Source organism: Anastrepha obliqua, chromosome 3 (assembly GCF_027943255.1).
Source record: "Anastrepha obliqua isolate idAnaObli1 chromosome 3, idAnaObli1_1.0, whole genome shotgun sequence".
Taxonomy (NCBI): Eukaryota; Metazoa; Arthropoda; class Insecta; order Diptera; family Tephritidae; genus Anastrepha; species Anastrepha obliqua.
The window spans coordinates 75,689,834-75,707,881 of NC_072894.1; positions in this window are offsets into that span (position 1 = coordinate 75,689,834).

An 18,048-nucleotide genomic window follows, 5' to 3' on the forward strand; every position below is an offset into this window, starting at 1 on the left:
ATTTTGTGTAATATAGTTTATGCCGGGATATTAAATGGCGCATGATTGCACACGAACAGTTCGAATAGATGTATCATATTTCCGAAGCAAATGCTGCTCACTGAATGATTTTTATTATGAAACATTTTGCTTAATTTCCATTTCATTTTTAGATTTTTCCGTATTGTTTGCTTTAACTTGCGATTCTTGTTTAACGAAAAGCGGAACAAATTTGTATGTTTTGGCAATGTTTTACTTTCAAATATATCCGAGGTAAAAGGAGACCACTTTTTCTAAATTTTTTAAAATGTTAAAAATATAGCAATACGTTTCAAATTAAGTGTATCTTGACAGCCATTATTTAGTTTTTCATGCACATCAATTTTTAAATACTGTTTCAGCATTATCTTATAGGTGGTGCAAAATTAATCACTCTTTCGGAAGATTTATAATTTTTGCAAATGGCGTTGTACGTCAAACATATTCAGCACTTGTGAAGCAGCCAGCTGCAGTCTTAGATTAGATAAGATTTAATAATGAGGTTAGCACTTCAACCTCACTGGCTTTTGTGCCCTCTACTCCTCACACTATCTTATCGACACCCCGTTCCCTTATTAAATTTAGGTTGAGTTGGCTGAGCGTATATGCCTTTCTTTAAGTTGTAATTAGCAGAGATATCTCAACTGTATCCGTGCTATAGCGCTGAAATTAAGGCCAGGTGTATCGGAGTCTACGAAGATTTGTCACCGAAATGACAAGAGCCAGTGGACCCTATCCCAATCCTGTGCAGCTGCAGTATACAAACTGCCAAACCATTGAGCCTGTAAAGACCAAAATAAAAGTTTCAATCACTCAAAATCATTTTGGTATCTAGTAGAAAAGTTATTCAAAACCAAATTTGGATGACTAATTTTGCACCACCTTGTATAATTGGCACTTACACTCTTTATTGGTCCTGTTCCCCCTCCTGTTTGTGGTGTGCGTCTTGCTGGTGTTCCACAAATGGAAGCGCTTACATTTGCTTGCACTTGCGCTCAGTCTCAGCAATTTTTGCGCCGAATGTTATCAAAGCTCCAGTTACTCCTAGTTTATTCACATAAACTCTTTCTTTGGTAAGGCCGAACGGAAAATAGTCTAAAGGCTTAGAATCGAGAGATTGCGAAATTGCTGTAGAATATCGTGAAAGTATTATTCCCGTCAATTTCATTTCCAAATAAGGTTGGTTTCCAATTTTAACGAAAGTCTACCTAGTGGAGCCTAAGAGAAAGTAGCATTGTTTAGATTGCAAGGACATTTACCTATAAGCATTTGATTGGCTTAGGCTTAGCTTTTTAAAAATGGCTGCTTAACTCATAATTGCGAATAGATAAATCAAATAAAAAAATATAATCTTACCTTTTATAAATATGTTATAGTGCTCATAACGTATTAAACAAAGTAAAATCAATATCCAACTTGTGCTTATTTAACAAGTAAAACCGAAACAATTCATATATTTGATTACATTAATCCTATTCTAGCACTTCTCAGAATGAGCCACATGAGCTACAGACACTCCTACCTTATTTGATACAGATACGATTTTTGGGTAAAATGTTCTACATTTCACAATGTTTTGTGAAAATGGAGGAATAGAGTATGCAGACATCTTCTGCACTTTGCTTTATTTCATTTCTCAACATAAAATGCATAAAAATGTCTACTCATTTCAATGCAATGCATCTGCGGGGACCGGAGGTCTACACAGCGGTACTAAATATTATTTATTCAATAGTACATAGGCGATTGCAGAGCAGTAAAAAGATTCGGAGACAGGGCATCTATCAGGTCAGTCGATAAGTTCGTATTTTGCCCATAATTTCACCTTTGTACGATTTTCGACAGTCGATATGATAGCTCAGAGGTTAAATTCATCGTATGGAACAGTTCACAGGCGCCTAGTTCAGTTGGGAAAGGTTTCAAAGCTGGGAAAATGGGTTCCGCATAGACTTTCCGCCGCCAACCTTCAGCAGAGAGGAAATGTGTGTTCTCAGCTTCAGCAACAGCTTGAAAATGAAAGTTTTTTGAACCGTATCGTTACTGGCGATGAAAAATGGGTCCTTTACAATAATCATGTTCGCAAACGCCAATGGTTAGATAAAGATGAAACACCAGAACCGACCCCTAGAAATAGCTTTCACCCCAGGAAGATTCTACTGTCTATTTGGTGGGAAATGGCCGATATTGTTTATTATGAACTTCTGGAACCAAACCAGACGATAACTGCTGATTATTATTGCCATCAGCTATCAAACGTGAATGAGGCACTTAACAAAAATCGACTGTCTTTAGTGAATAGACGCAAAGTTTTGTTTCACCACGACATAGCAAGACCTCATACCGCAAGGCAAACATTAGGCAAGCTGAACGAGCTCGGATGGGAGCTAATGCCGCATCCACCATACTCTCCGGATATTACACCTTGTGATTATCACCTTTTCCGTGGACTTCAATCCCATATGAGTAACAAGAACTACTCCTCAAAAGAAGCTATAAAAAGGGATATCGAAGCGTATTTTGGCTTCAAGGACAAAACATTTTTTGAGTAGGGAATTAAAAATTTGCCTAAACGTTGGGAACACATTGTAAATAATGAAGGAAAATATATTATTGATTAATAAATACTTGAAACATCTTTTTTATTCATTTTAAAACCACCTTTTAAAAACGCACAAACTTATGGGCTGACCGATACATCAGATTTTGTTGATGTTTTGAGCTGCCGAATTCCATCTTCAACATCAAAAGCATTAAGGTTAACAAACCAATATTGATTGAAGAATTCATGTTCGAGTGACACTCATGAATTAAATACGAGTCTACTTGAAAATTTTAACAAAAGAAATCTGCAAAATGATTAGCTGCAGCTATTGAAAAATATACATGAGTTTCATTACAGTAGACAACAGAAGGAATACTCCAGCATGATTTCCTGGATTTAACCTCTCGCCAGAAGGAACCGGGATTATGCTCAAGATATTACCAATAGAGAAATTCGGCAATGATCCCGTATTCCTGGTACCATGAATTTCTATAAGACCAAGACTATTAACTTAAACTAATCCTTCATCACAGCGTTTCTTTCGAAAGAGAAGTGCGATAAAGTAAATAATATTATATAACCTTCTACATATACAGATGGCTCAAAATTAGATAGCAAAGTAGGCAGAGCTGTTTACTCAGTTAAACTTGGTATTAACCAATCATTTCGTCTACCTGATCATTGCGCTATATTTCAAGCGGAAGTCACGGCTATTCAGAAGGAACTTACTATTGCTTACTCAGACAGTCAAGCAGCTATAAAAGCGCTAGTATCCAGAGGATACACGTCAAAAACAGACATAAATTGTTTTTAGCTTCTAAATGACGTATCTCAATACTACAAAATACACCTTACCCTATTATTGCGACAAACTCAGTTAACCTCGGTTAGGACTGACTACATCGTCCCGATGGTAACATTTAGTAGGAATTTTGCCACTCTCTTCCCATCTAAGGAAGAATGCAATAAGGAATTATCTCTAAACAACTTTGACACTACAGTCTATGCAGATGGCAGTAAAATGGCCTGTGGTATTGGAGCTGGTATATATTCTCACAGACTTTAAATTGAGAAATCTGTGCGTCTCCCTAATACCAGCAGGCGGAAGTACTGGCAATTGGGGAAGCTTGTAGACTACTAATCGCAGATTTCTCTTTTAGGGGCAATATCGCAATTCTTTTGGATAGCCAAGCTGCAATCCAGGCACTGGGTTCGGATACACTAGTCTCTAAAGTGATGGAACAAAGTAGGAATAGCCTTACCACCTTGAGTGTAAACCATAAAGTTACCTTAATCTGGGTATCGGGACATCGGAACATTGAAGGTAACGAAAAAGCAGATGAACTGGCAAGAGGGGGATCTGCCAAGAGTAATGCTCTTGCAGAATCGGTATTCACATCATTAGGTGCAGTCAAGAATATAATTTCCAAAAAATACCTCCGAATCGCAAACTGTAGATGGAAAGACCAGACGAAATGCAATATTAGTAGAGCGTTATTGATAAACATAAAACGGCGGGACTTCTGGATACTAACGGCACTCATAACTGGCTTTTGGTCTATCGGAGAACAAGCAGCTAAAATAGGTATCCCTCACAATACATACTGTCACAGTTGTAAATAACCTGAGAAAAAGGAAACAATCTCCCCTTTCCTCTGTGAATGACCTGCCCTATGAAAGGACACAATGTTAACCCTGGGCCAACCGCTGTTCGAAAGTCTCGAACCACTGTCTGGCTTAGACGTCAACAACCTAATAAGGCTCTTAAACCGCACAGACTGGATATAGTCATGCTGTAAATAACCGTTAAACAAGTTGATAACGAGGATGTGGCAACAAAATGGTGTGAAAGCGCTAGTTGGATTCTAAGAATCACCACTTTAACCAACCAACCTACAACTTATCCTTACCTTACTGGCACCCACACCAGGCCACAGGAATATAGCAGGAAACTGCAAAGCTTATGAACTTCCTATAATAGGTTCACTTCCTGATATCCAATTGGTTGATACCTATGCCCATGGCCACTTGTAAATTGCTAATAGATAGCGAAACTATCAACACAATTTGGTAAAGCCTGACTATATGCGAAATAGGCAAACAGACATGACCGAAATGGAACAGCGGTCGCTCAAAAAGCCTGTTGAAATTTAATAGACAATTTACAAAAAATATGATAGATTAACACATAGGCTGAAAAGTCCCGGGCCTAACAAAGAAAACACGTTGTTTTGTTCAAATTAGCTTTAATCATTAACATAATGTCCATCAAGAATAACGCAAACATTCCAGCGCCGCTCTAACATTGCAGTACCACTTTTGCAGAACGATTTATGTTTTGCCTCAAAATGTAAATGACGTCTCACTCCTGCCCTCAACGTTATTCTGCACTTACTTTCCGTGGATCTTCAAGTTAAATCCATTGCTTCTCAGAGCGCTATTAGGCTGAAAGAGATTGGCCTCTGGAGGCAACTTCCTGTAGGACGTAGCAGCATCTTGAAGCAGATTTCCCCTTCCTTCTCTATACTTCGTACTGAGCTCTCCATCCGCAAACTGAGTTTTAAGGGTTGTGCTAGGGCTATCTTTCCGAGCAGACAAAATTGAAAGAAGGGGAGAGTTGGCATGGATACAGGGTACTTCTGTTTTCACTGACGTCTTCAAAATGGAATCGAAAGCAGGAGTGGGGGTTTTCTCTAAATCAGCAATTATTTCAATCTACTTTAAACTGACACAAACGAGCAGGCGAAGGTCTTCGCGATCCTGCAAGTATGCAAAACGCTTAGGGATCGCTGTTGGCAGGGAGACATTAATATTTTTTGAGATAGACAAGCGACGATCAAAGTCCTGTCATCGCCGTATTGCAGCTCTCTTCTAGTTAACTCCTATAAGGAGTAACTCAAACGTCTCGAACGTGCAACTCGTTCTTTAGATACCTTTACGATGTCAGCTAACTCACGCAACTTCACCTTTCCATCATTGGAAACGATTTTATGGATTTTTTGATGTTTTTTGGTGTTACCGTTCAAATCAGGGAACGTCCACTGCATTGCGCATCACTGCATTCACCATCATTTAATTCTTGTTTTATATGGAGCGGAGTCGCCATTATATTTTTTAAGCCATTGCTTCGTTTGTACGGTAGTTTTTCCCATCAAGAAGCTGTGTAAAATTAAAAATCGAAATTCTTTTTGATTCATTATTTCGAAAATAACTAAAGTAGCGTCACTCTTAGCACAATAACTCAGGAACTAATGAATAGAATATCATGAAAACCTGTTTCTTTAAGGTTGGCACTAACTGAGAAAGAGGACCACACTTAGATTTTTATCTCTTTAACAGCATACATACATACATCGATAAATTATACAATATATTATATTGCCCACTAAGCGAATGAGAAACGCAATACCTAAATCCAACACTCAAATACCTTCAATAAGAATCTTTGTTTGAATTTCCTTTGTTGAATTTCATGTTTACCGTAGCATCTGATTTAAAAAATGTGCTTCCATGCCTTTCTAAAAACAAAATCACGAGCAATTTGCATTAAAATCAAATACTTAAATTGTTGCTTTAAGAAATCCGTCAAAGCGTGTATTTTAAAATACGAAAACACTTACACACACAAGCCAAATATATATTTGCTACACCCACATCTACAGTTGCAGAGCGCCACGTTTTATCGATTAACTTTAGGAAAAAAATCCTTAAGCAAACAAAGCCAGCAAATAAGCGAGTGTAATAAAAAACTGAAAACCAAAACGAAAACGAAAAAACTAGACACGTACATAATGAAATAAGGAGCAAGAAGAATTGCAGCAAATAAAAAAACAACGCAAGTAAACAAAGCAGAACGCGAAAAACGGCAGCGGCATTAAATCCTTGGCTCCCACAATTTCGACTTGCTGCAGATACAAAATAGCGACGGCGTAATAGCAGAAGGCAAGAGAGAGCAAAAACCAATCAAACACAGGCGGCGAAACGGGCTGCAAGAAGAAGGAAATTCCAACAAACAGCGAAAAAGCCAGATGTGAATGCGGGGTTGGGGATTTATAAGCATGATTTTAAGTGAAACCAGCGGCGCGGCGCCTGTAGGTATGCAAGAAAATATGCAAAGTAGTCTAAAAGCACACATATCAAAAAGCAGGGTGGCAGGAGCAGCGAGAGTGCGAGTAACTCGCTTGTAGTGATGGTGTTGGTGGTGCTGGTATTGGTGCCGGTGTTGGGTGTTTCATGTGCTGGTGCTGGTGCTGTAGATATATGTATGTGTATGTATGGTGTCTGATGCTTGCATTTGCTTGAAATGTAAACATTTGAGTTCGTGTGTTTATTTCTGAGTTTAAATTACTATATCCTTTATTGTACGGTTGTAGGTGTGGGTTTTTGCTGCCTTGCAGATATGAATTTTTGTCGCTAAATTTTAAATAGCAGCGAGAGAATTTAAGAGAACTTGAGGAAGAATATATACATGCATATACATACATACATACATACAAACAAACATGCATACTTATTAGAGCGCCACCGCCAATGCGGTAATGTGGTTGTATGCGTAACGTGGAACCACTGCACTAACAACAAAAGCTCAAAAAATTGCGCGCCAAATGAATTCATCAAAACGCGGCTAAACGCCTACTAGCGAATGCTGTAAGCCTGTTAAAAATTCAAATGGAATGATAATGATGTGCACGTTAGCGCGAGTTGCGCGCTTATGTTGTGTGCGTGTGTGTGCAACTCTGCGTTTTTTTGTGGTGGCAGAAAAATGATAAAAGTCTAAGAAGCGTTATAGTGCCAAGCGATGAGTGACTCTTGGGGGAGAAACATTTTTTTCTTGTTCTCAGATGGAAAAAATAATAATTTTCACAATAATTTTGCTTTACATAGACGCGTGTATATGTACACGAAGGGTGGCCGATAAGTTCGCGGACTAAGATACTTAATGAGTGAAAAGAACAGGTTTATTTGTATATTTTATGAGATTTTTTTCAGACTATCGGCATGTTACTTTATGACACTGAAATAATATTTTTTTTAGATTTCTCTTCAAAGTGGCTTTCAAGGGCTGCTTTCATCTCACTGTCGTACGAAAGTCTTCGTTCCCATAACTCTTTTTTTTAAATTCGCAAAGAGGAAAGAATCAATGGGAGTTAAGTCTGGATGGTAAAATAGCCGGCACTTTTCTGAGCTTCTAAAGCATTCCTCAACACCTCTTCTGTACGACTGACTGACGCGCCAGTCCCAATAGATAATCGCTGTACTATCCGTTGATTGTAGTCGCTTAAAACTAGTGATCAATGAAAATATGTACAATATTCCTTGATTATACAAGAAAATGATAACCGCAGTCTCTGAAACCGACTTTTAAACTTTGAATTTCTTTGGTCGCCTTCCTCACCTTCTTATCCACTGCATCGACACTTGCGTGAACTCCAGATCATACTGACGAATAAAAATTTCATCAGAGATTACAATGCTGACGCAAATTTTGTCCGAACAAATCTAATACAACTCTGAAAACGTCTCAGCTTGTCGGGCGATGGCGGCATTCGCGGTATCCAACGCCCACTAATTTTCTTCATTCATTCTTTGCCAATCGGTACTTCTCTTGATGACTGCCACAACTCAATTCTTCGATCAGCTAATACGAATTCTTCGACATTTTGGACATTTGTTTCTGTCACTACCGTCAGTTGATATGGCAAAGCCTATTTTTTTTAACAATTGCAAAATTTTAATTTAACCACAGTGCAGTGCTCTAAATTACGAGACATTGCGATGTTGCCTGTTCTAAGATTAGCTGCTTGTGCACCAAATAAACAAGATAATGAGTCATCGGTCAGTATCTTAGATCGAAATATCGACTATCAGCCGCCCCTCGTAAGTGCTTACGAAATGTGGGTAACTAAATATAGAGAAACATAAAATATTTATTTCTGCCATTCAATTTTTCACACAAACTTTTTAGTCGTACATTGCATTTATTTTTCATTTTCAGATTACCTCAACTTGTGATGCCATGAGAGATATGCTGAGAAAATTAAATAAATGCGGATATGGCATCTATTTATATTTAATATTATTTAAAGGCAGAGGTTTGCTAGTCACCGAGGTCTAAAATTTTCAGCTACAGGAAAAAGCTAAATAAAAAGTTTAAGGTATGTTGGCGCCAGTCCCTTAATGAGAGGCGAGATGTAATTACTATTCTTAAATATGATACTTATGAGTCTTCTTAAAACATAAAGAAAGTGTGTGAAAAAAAATTTTGAACCAGTCCCGCACCCAAATTTGAACACTTTTCTTCCTCTCCTCCCTCCTTGTATGCGGCGAAGTGACTTTGAACCGATTATTTCATTTTGTATCTCGTCTGTGGCCTGCTTTATTTGGGTGTGACATTTGTTCGCTTTATGTATATTTTTTCTAAGTTTATTCTTCTACAGGGTGGACCAAATTAGACCTATTAATGTTAAACACAAATAACTTTTGCAATAATCATTTATTTTGGTTAATTGTTTTTACACATTGAATATATTTTATGGAAATTATGTATGCAATATTACATCAGACAAATGTCCACCATTTTTCTCGATACAAAGATTGGCTCTTTTTAACGTGTTTTCCATTACACCACATAATGCTTCTGGTTGAAGGCTCAGTATTTCATCTCGAATATTTTGCCTCAGCTGTCTAATAGTCTCTGGTTTATTAAGATACACTTTGTCTTTTAAATATCCCCATAAAAAGAAGTCGGACGCAGTCAAATCTGGCGAACGAGGTGGCCAAGGGAAATCTGAATTTTTGGAAATCAGAGTTTTACGCAGCAGGTCCATAGTTTGCCTAGCAGTATGCGCAGTTCCGCCATCTTGTTGAAACCACAAATTGTTTTCAATCAATGTCCTGTAAGAAGCTCCTGAAATCGATTCCGGCATTTCATCCTCATTTTCGAAGAAATATGGACCGATAACTCTAGTGGCCATAACATCGCACCAAACAGTTCAAGGGTGCAACTGATGTTGGTGTGTTGCCCTTGGATTTTCAGAGCCCCACAATCTACAGTTTTGTTTATTGACATAACCATTTAAATGGAAATTCGCTTCATCCGACATATGCCGATATTTACGCTGCGTTAAAACAATTGATCGTTGACAAGAATAGAAAAACTCGATAATTTTAACGCGTTGTGTTGTACTGTAGGGTCCCATAAAAAATTTCCAACAATTCAATTATAACCTACAAAAAGAGAAAAATAAATATGTCAAAAAATAAAAAAGTTATTTGTGCTTAACATTAGTAGGTCTTATTTGGCACACCCTGTACATCTCCTTCGAGCAGTAAAATCTCTCTCTCGCAACTGCAGTGTTGCCCAGTTTTGTATATAAAAAAAACTCTCAAATGCCTATTTAAAAAAACCAAAATACTACATTTTTATTGAATTATTTAAAAATTTTGAATGCATGACAAATTGTTAACAAAATGTGCTACTTTTTAAAAAATATCTTAAGGAGGGACGCCACAGTGCGGGGTCAAAAAATAGTCGATTTTTGGGAAAAAATATTGAAAATTTACAAATTTATGTATACAAACGTAACGAGTTAAAAAAAAATGACCTCATCTGGTGGCAGCGATACAGCAATGAATAATCATTGAAATCAAAAAACCAAAAGTTTTATTAATCTACGCAATAGTGGCCATCGTTGTACGCAGCCGTTGTTTTTTTTGTTTTTTTGAAAAAATGGTGGTTATTTGAATTTCGATTTTTTTTTTTCAACAGGCCCAAAAAATAGTTATTTCCAACATTTTGAAAATCGGCTGCGTACAAAGATAGCCAATGCGATAACAAAAATTTTGAAAAAAAGGACAATTAAAACCGGCTCATTAGTCTTCAAGAAATCGTTGCCACTGTATCAAAAAAAGTCGTTTCGAGAAAAACGCGTTTGAAATAAAGCATCGTATCGTAAGCGCTACCGGGCCGAACCGACGGGCGCTCACTTAAGTGCACATAGAATCGAGAATAAAGCGAATTTCGCATTAAAATTCTTACCACATTTCCTTGAATAGTTATACTAACAATTTATGCAAAAAAAAATAGATTTTTTTGAATTTTCACAGTGGCGTTCCCACTTAAGGTTTTGTATGAAAAACTCCAGAACGTGTATATAAAACGAATGTTAAAAAACTCTCTTTCAAAAAAGGATGAAAACCCATTTTTTACTATATTTGAGGTTACGTTACCGGATAAGGTACTTCTTTTTCAAAAAGGTCATTAAGGTTTCTTCAGTATTATCTGCAATTTTTGTTTTTTGTTTTTTCTTATTTTTTTGCTTATTTTTACTATGAATACACCTCTATGACTTTAAATGGTATTCAGTAAATGCAAAGGCTTTTTAAAATTTTTAAAAAGGGCTTAAATATTAAAATCAGGTTAAGAGAAGTAGATCCAATATTCTTACATAACCTCAAAAGGACAAAAAAATGAGATTTGCACTTTCTAAACATAAAATTTTATAAGGATTAACAGCACTAAATTTATTGCGAGCAGCAAAGGCTTCGCAACACTGCACAACTTTACTAGTGTGACGCCACGCACTCTGTGATAGGCGCAATCTTGTTTATCTTATTCTTGAATTTAAGCATTATTCCATGACTAGAAAGGGTGGGAAAATTGATGATCTTTGGAAAATCAAATAGCGAGTCCCATCAAAAAGCTCTTAAGGTAAAGAGTGTAACATTTGTGTGAATGAAGCCTGTTTATACAAATTTGGTAATGTGGATTTCAGACTATCCTACCGTACTCCTATATCAGTCTTACTAAGTATGTAAACAGGGCTTTTGTAACATATGGATCATTAAAGATCCATTAAAACCGGAAGGATACCTCTGGCTTTATATAACAAAAGGTGACACAATAATAGGTTTTCTATCCATTATTACATTACACTAAAGCCAACAGATATGTTTATATACTTGCTCCAGTAATCCCGTTTTTATAGAAAGCCGGCAGAACAGCCATTATAATTCTTGAAATGGCATATAAATGATGTCCTAAGTTTACAATTTAAAATTTTTGAATAGCAAGAAAAGAATCGGCCCAAAGTAGCTGCGCTAAGGCTTCCCTTACATGGGAATCACTTTCTTCAAAATCAAAAATTCGCCAATTATCCATGTATGTATGCATTTATAAGGTGCGTTTCATAATCATGAGACACTTTTGGTATACAATTTTTGAACTATTAACTTCCCGGAGTCGCTTTTACTTGGCGTAATTTTAACAGCTATACTTGTATACTAGTACTGTGGGCAAAAAGTAAGGTGAATTTGGTTGTAAAATGAAAAATCTTTATTTATTCTTGTGGTCTCTTGAGTTTTGGGAATAGCCAGAATACGCCACAGGCGAATACGGTGGTTGCGGAACGATATGCGTGGAATTTTTGGCGAAATGATCACGAAGAACGAGTGCAGTGTGAGAGGGCGCATTATCGTGATGCAAAAACCAAGAGTTGTTGGCCCATAATTCTGGTCTTTTTAGACGAATTGCTTCACGTAAACGACGCATAACGCTCAAATAATATTCCTTATTAACAGTTTGGCCAGGTGGAAGGAATTCATAGTGCACCACACCACGAAAATCGAAAAAAACTGTCATCATGACCTTTATTTTTGAACGACTTTGACGTGCACTTTTCGGTCTGGCCTCGCCTTTAGCACGATATTCGCTTGATTTGTCGGTTGCTTCAGGGTCGTAAGCATAAATCCAAGTCTCATGTCCCGTAATGATACATTTGAGCTTGTCCTGATAGTCTGAAAGCATTGTTTCACACACATCAACGCGACGACTTTTTTCCAAGAAATTGAGAGTTTTCGGTACCAAACGAGATTTGACTTTTCGTAGGCCCAAATGGTCTTTCAAAATGGTTTTCACAGATCCTTCTGATATTCCGATCATACGAGTATCAGTAAGGTCTTTAACAGTCAACCGACGATTTTTGAGCACTAACTCCTTCACTTTATTGGCGTGTTGGTCATCTGTTGACGTCGATGGTCGTCCGGAGCGCTCCAAGTCATCAACACGTTCTTGACCCTCTTTGAAGCCTTTGTACCACTTATAAACATTTTTCTGCGACATGGTCGAATCACCAAATGCCTTCTGCAACATTCTAAACGTTTCCGCAGCCGAAATTTCATTCCGCAAACAAAATTTGATGGCACTTCTCTGCTCAATCAAATCAGACATTGTAAAAATCGAAAAATGCACTCTTGGTCGTTTGGTAAACACAAGCGTAAATATATTACTGATAATGACATTCACATGAAAGTTCGCCCAAATGTTATTAACAGTGCTGCCAACTCATGAAAAAAATAACTAGATCGAAATTCTAATCCCGCGAAGTTTGACAAATAAATTCACCTTACTTTTTGCCTACAGTGGTACTTAAGAGTTCCATCGAACGTTTCTGGTGCGATAGCTCAATCTGTTTTGTAAAACCGTTATCTTTTTCCAAGAAGCTGCACTTTTGCTAGTCTTTTCGGCGTTTCATAATGCCAAGACACTAGTCGAAAATAAGCTTCTGAAGGGATATAAGGTGCTGATTGTGGTTTTGGATGACTTTAATTATAGTTTTATTCAACTTAACCTAAAATGCCGAGAGATTCAATATTATCTCGAGAGGAGCGTGGAGAAATTTTGGCCTACAAGGATTCAGGCTTGTCAATCAAATTATTTGAAAAAAAAAATCAGGCAGAGCTCGTTGTGTTATATGGAATTTTTTACGGAAATTTCAACATTTGAAAGAAAATTATCATTATCAAGCCGAGAACAACGAGCAATCAAAAGAAAAACTTCTTACTCGACCAAGCCTTGCGCCAACTTGGCCGCTGTTGTTCAAAAGAAGATTTCAAAAACAACAGTTTTCGTAGATTACAGAGGGACCCCATCTTTTGCCACGGCACAAGCAGTTGCAGCAAAACACCTAGACACCAACTGGGGCACAGTAAAATATTTGGAATATTTTTAATGCTGCCCAATTTCATATTATTTTTTAAAAACGTTATATTTTTGAATGCAAAAAAAATAAACTTTGATGGACCTGATGGTTTTTTAAATTATTGGATAGATTTGCGCAAGAGCCCCCTTCTTATTTTCCAACCATAACTTCGGTGGAGCTTCTGTTATGGTTTGGGGTGCATTTACATCGAAAGCAAATTTTTATATACAGTTTACATCCTCGCGAATGAATAGTGGGGACATTTTGAAAAATAGTCTTCTTCTTTTTACTCAAACAAGGCAGTATTTAACCGAATATTCCATAGAAACTATGGACTGGCCGCCGTGTTCTCCGGATCTAAACCCAATAGAAAACATTTGAGGTATATTAGTCAGAAGAGTTTATGCCAACAATCGCCAATTCGACAACACCAACGATCTTAAAGCGGCAATTAAGGCAGAATGGGCTCCTCTAGATGTAAATTTACTTAAAAAGTTAGCAGAATCGATGAAAAAAGGTTATTTTGGGTCGCTAAAGCTAATGGTGCTTCCATGGAATACTAAAATATACTAGACGATAAAAAAAAAAATCGAAAAAAGTATACTTTTGTTAAACGATCACTTTAATTAAACAATGTCTTATCATTTTGAAACACCTGGAAATACGTTTTTGCTAAACATTTTCTTAATATATTAAAAAGTTCTAAATTCTGTAATGAAACAGATAACTTTTATTACCTTCATCGATGTGTAAAATTTGTATTTTCTCTTAAACCTATAAATTAAAATACTTTGAAAAATGCGACGTGTCTTATGATTAAGAAACGCACTTTATTATAAAAAAAAAATTCTGTTTAACGTAGTTTCGTAATGCAGAATTAAAAAAATGTTAGAAAAACTTTAGATAGTTTTCTAGAACGTTCTTCTTGATATTTAGCACTTTCCTCATATGAAATAAAGTATACGCGAACGATACTATAAAAAGTGTAGTCCTGGCGAAAAGAATTTTTTTTTCATAGCTGGATTTATGCTCCTTCGTCTGATATCGTCTGATATCCATAGACGACTTTCGGTTTCAACAATACGACTCAACTTGCTATACAACGCGCTGAACAATCGCTTTATAGCCATTGACGCCATACGGCTAGATTATTTGAGAAACATTAGTCGAAAATTAGACTGATGGAATGGACCATGAAATTCTTAGCTGCGGCGGATATGTGCCGAATATTTTATTCAAAAAATAAATGGCATGAAGTTATAAAAAAAACTAATTCCTGCAATTTTTCTGTTTTTCACTGCCATTTTAAGCTCTCAAGCTCTAAAAAAAACACCTCAGAGCAATAATCTGCACAGCCTAATAAGCCAACTTTTATTACATACTATACATAAATAAGTACGAGTACATAAGAAGCATATTACTTAATTTTCGCGTCACAAGTGATAAAAGAGAAATCTTGGCAAGGAATAAACAGAAAATTTATGGAAAAATGCAAAACATGAGTAATGAAGAAAAAAACCATAGTTAAACAAGGTTAAATTGCACGAATATTTACGCACATGTATATGTCTGATATGTACGTGTATTATTTGCATAGCTGGAAAAAAAATCTACAGAGAAATACATTCCGGTTCACTTGATTAGAAACAATACTTTTTATGGAAGAAACTGGTTATAAAAGCAATCGCATCCAAGGTTCATAACTCAACTGAAGACTCTACTTTGCTCGAAAATAATCAGGGATCAAAATATTATTCCATCGAACGGTATTTCGCAGCAATAAAACTTTTACTGTTGTGATATTTTGCATAATTTTTTTTTTTGTTTTTGTTTGTCAGGTACGGCACTCGGGTTCCCTTTTTAATTTTCTTGAAATCTATCCGACCTCGGAAGAAATCTGAGCAGATCTTGTGGTTTCAAGGAGCCAAGGGGTCACTTCTTAACACATCAGTGCCGAAACCCCTAAGCCTGATTCGAGCGAAGGCGGGGCAGATGCACAGAAAGTGGTCCGCCGTCTCATCCTCCTCTCCACATGGTGGACAGAGTGCACTGTCTGAAATGCCTGCCTCTTCCATGTGATTCGCTCGCAGAAAGTGGTGCGTCATCAGTCCAACCAACTGCCTACAATTCCCTCTGCTTAATGGCAGGAGGATCTACGACTGTCGGTCGACCACGACAGGTAACATCAGTTCTGTCCATCTGCAACCTCTCTCAGTTGGCCTGGCTTGGTTGTGGGTTAGAGTAACGCGTTTGCTACCAATGGTTTTGATGGCTGAAGAAGGGAGGGCAGATCGGGCAAGGAAGTTGGCCTCTGAGCCCATTCTAGCTAAAGAGTCAGAGATCTAGTTACCTGCTATACCCACGTGTTCCGGGACCCATGTTAGCATCAGGCTATTTTGTCTACTGACATAGTTCAGCCTGGATTTACAAAACTCAACTACCCTTGAAGTGGTTGGAGCGCTGTCCACGGCCACGAGCACAGCTTTGCTGTTACTGCAGACAAATACAGATGTGCGTCTCCATCTGTTTTTACAACAAAATTTATTGCTTCTTGTACAGCATACACCTCCGCTTGAAAAACAGATGCGTACATTCCAAGAGCAAAGTGTGGCCTCGATACACTGATTTGCGCGATCTTAAAGCTTTGCAAACGAGTATTTCAGGTCATGGACCGGAATGTCCTTCAGAATCTTTTTCCGAATAGGTAGAAATCACAGGGAGCCATATTAGGCGAATGCGATTTCTAGTCAAAAAATCTGTCACAAGAGTGGATACTCCTTCGCAGTATTCAGGGCGAATTCCACGAATGCGATGCAACAAACGCTTCAAAACGCCAATATAGAAAATTGCATTGACGGTTTGGCCTGTTGGCCCTTGGGATCGGAAAAACAAATGAGCATTAACTTGATTTTTGAATTCTCCAAACGCGATATTTTGGGTGGTGGCTCGTCTGGGGCCTTCCATTTGGCACTTTGACGCTTGGTTTCATGTTCATGTGGGAAACACTATGTTTCATCACCAGTTACAATGTTGTAAAGGAAATTCTCGTCTTTTCTCGCCTCTTTAATGAGGTCTTTCGCATGTTGAATTTCGAGCAATTTTTGGTCCTCAGTTAACTTATGCGGAATGTAACGTGACCTTCGTAAGCCCAAATGATCAGTAAAATTCGATAAATCGGCGTTTTGGAGATATTCAACTCCGATTCCATGAATTTCAACGATGATTTCGGTTAATTTTTAATGAACTTACGAACAATTTCGATAAAGTTTTCGGTGATTACTGATTTTGAGCGGCCCGTATGTTCATTCTCATTTATGTCCCTACTTCCATCTTTGAAACGTGTAAACCACTCATGAACTCTGGCACGAGATAGACAATATTCACCATAAACTTTTTCATCAATTCAAATGTTTCGGAAAACGTTTTTCCGAATTAAAAAAAAAATTGATATTAGCTCTTTGTTCGAAACTCATTTTTGTACCGATGACACGAACATACTGACACTTTAGACGCAATAACTTTGCTTCCACTGAACCGAACCAAGCTTTCACTGGAAGTTAGCTAGGGATGTAACTACCTTAGTGCGTTAAAAAAATCATTAAAAAGATGGTGCCATCAAAAACATTTTTATGACGCCAGTCTTGTTTTATTTGAACTTCGCCTTGTATATCTACCTCGATTCCTTAATGCTGTTGTAAACAACCGTTATGCCACGTGTGTGGCATCATCTGTTCTTATTTCTTTCGCAATGAGGAAGGAGCTACAGTTACGGTGAATGGCGAGCGCTATCGAGACCTGCTGGTTGGATTTTCGTTTCCAAAAATTAATAAGCTAAACATCAACGGCATTTGGTTCCAAGAAGACACCGAAGACACTTTTCCCACAGAGCGCGCTCAACAATCGATTTATTGGACTGATCGAATGGACCATGTAACTCATAGCCAAGGTGTAAATATTCCGGATATCATATTAAAAAAATAAATGCGATGAAAATATCTGCCAGTTTAAAATAAAAAAACAGTCATTCCAACAATATTTCTGTTTTTTATTAACATTTTGAGCTCTAAAGCTCTCAAAAAAAGTGCCCGGCATATTTCGCAAAAGCAAAAAACAACAAACTTTAAACAAACTCTAAGCAAAAAGCATATATGAGCACAAAGCGCAAGTAAAAATGTGGCAAAACAAACAACAGAGGAGGCTGAGATTGGGTGCGGGTATACAAGAAGTTCAAACAAGTTTACTGTGAACGAACGGCCGCACAAAAGTCAACAAAAATAGCAAAATCCACAAATATTTTGGCGGCTGCTTGTTTCGCAAAAAAAGCGACAACAGCTCCAAAATTAAATAAACGCGCGTGCGCAAATGCAACAACAACAGTTGTACAATTCACAAACCGACAAGACAAAGCAACCAAAGCAAAAACGCAAACAAAATGGAAAAGTGAAATAAATGGCAAATAGTGGGAAGCCACAAGCAGGCAGTGCAGCTATAAATAAATTACATAATGCA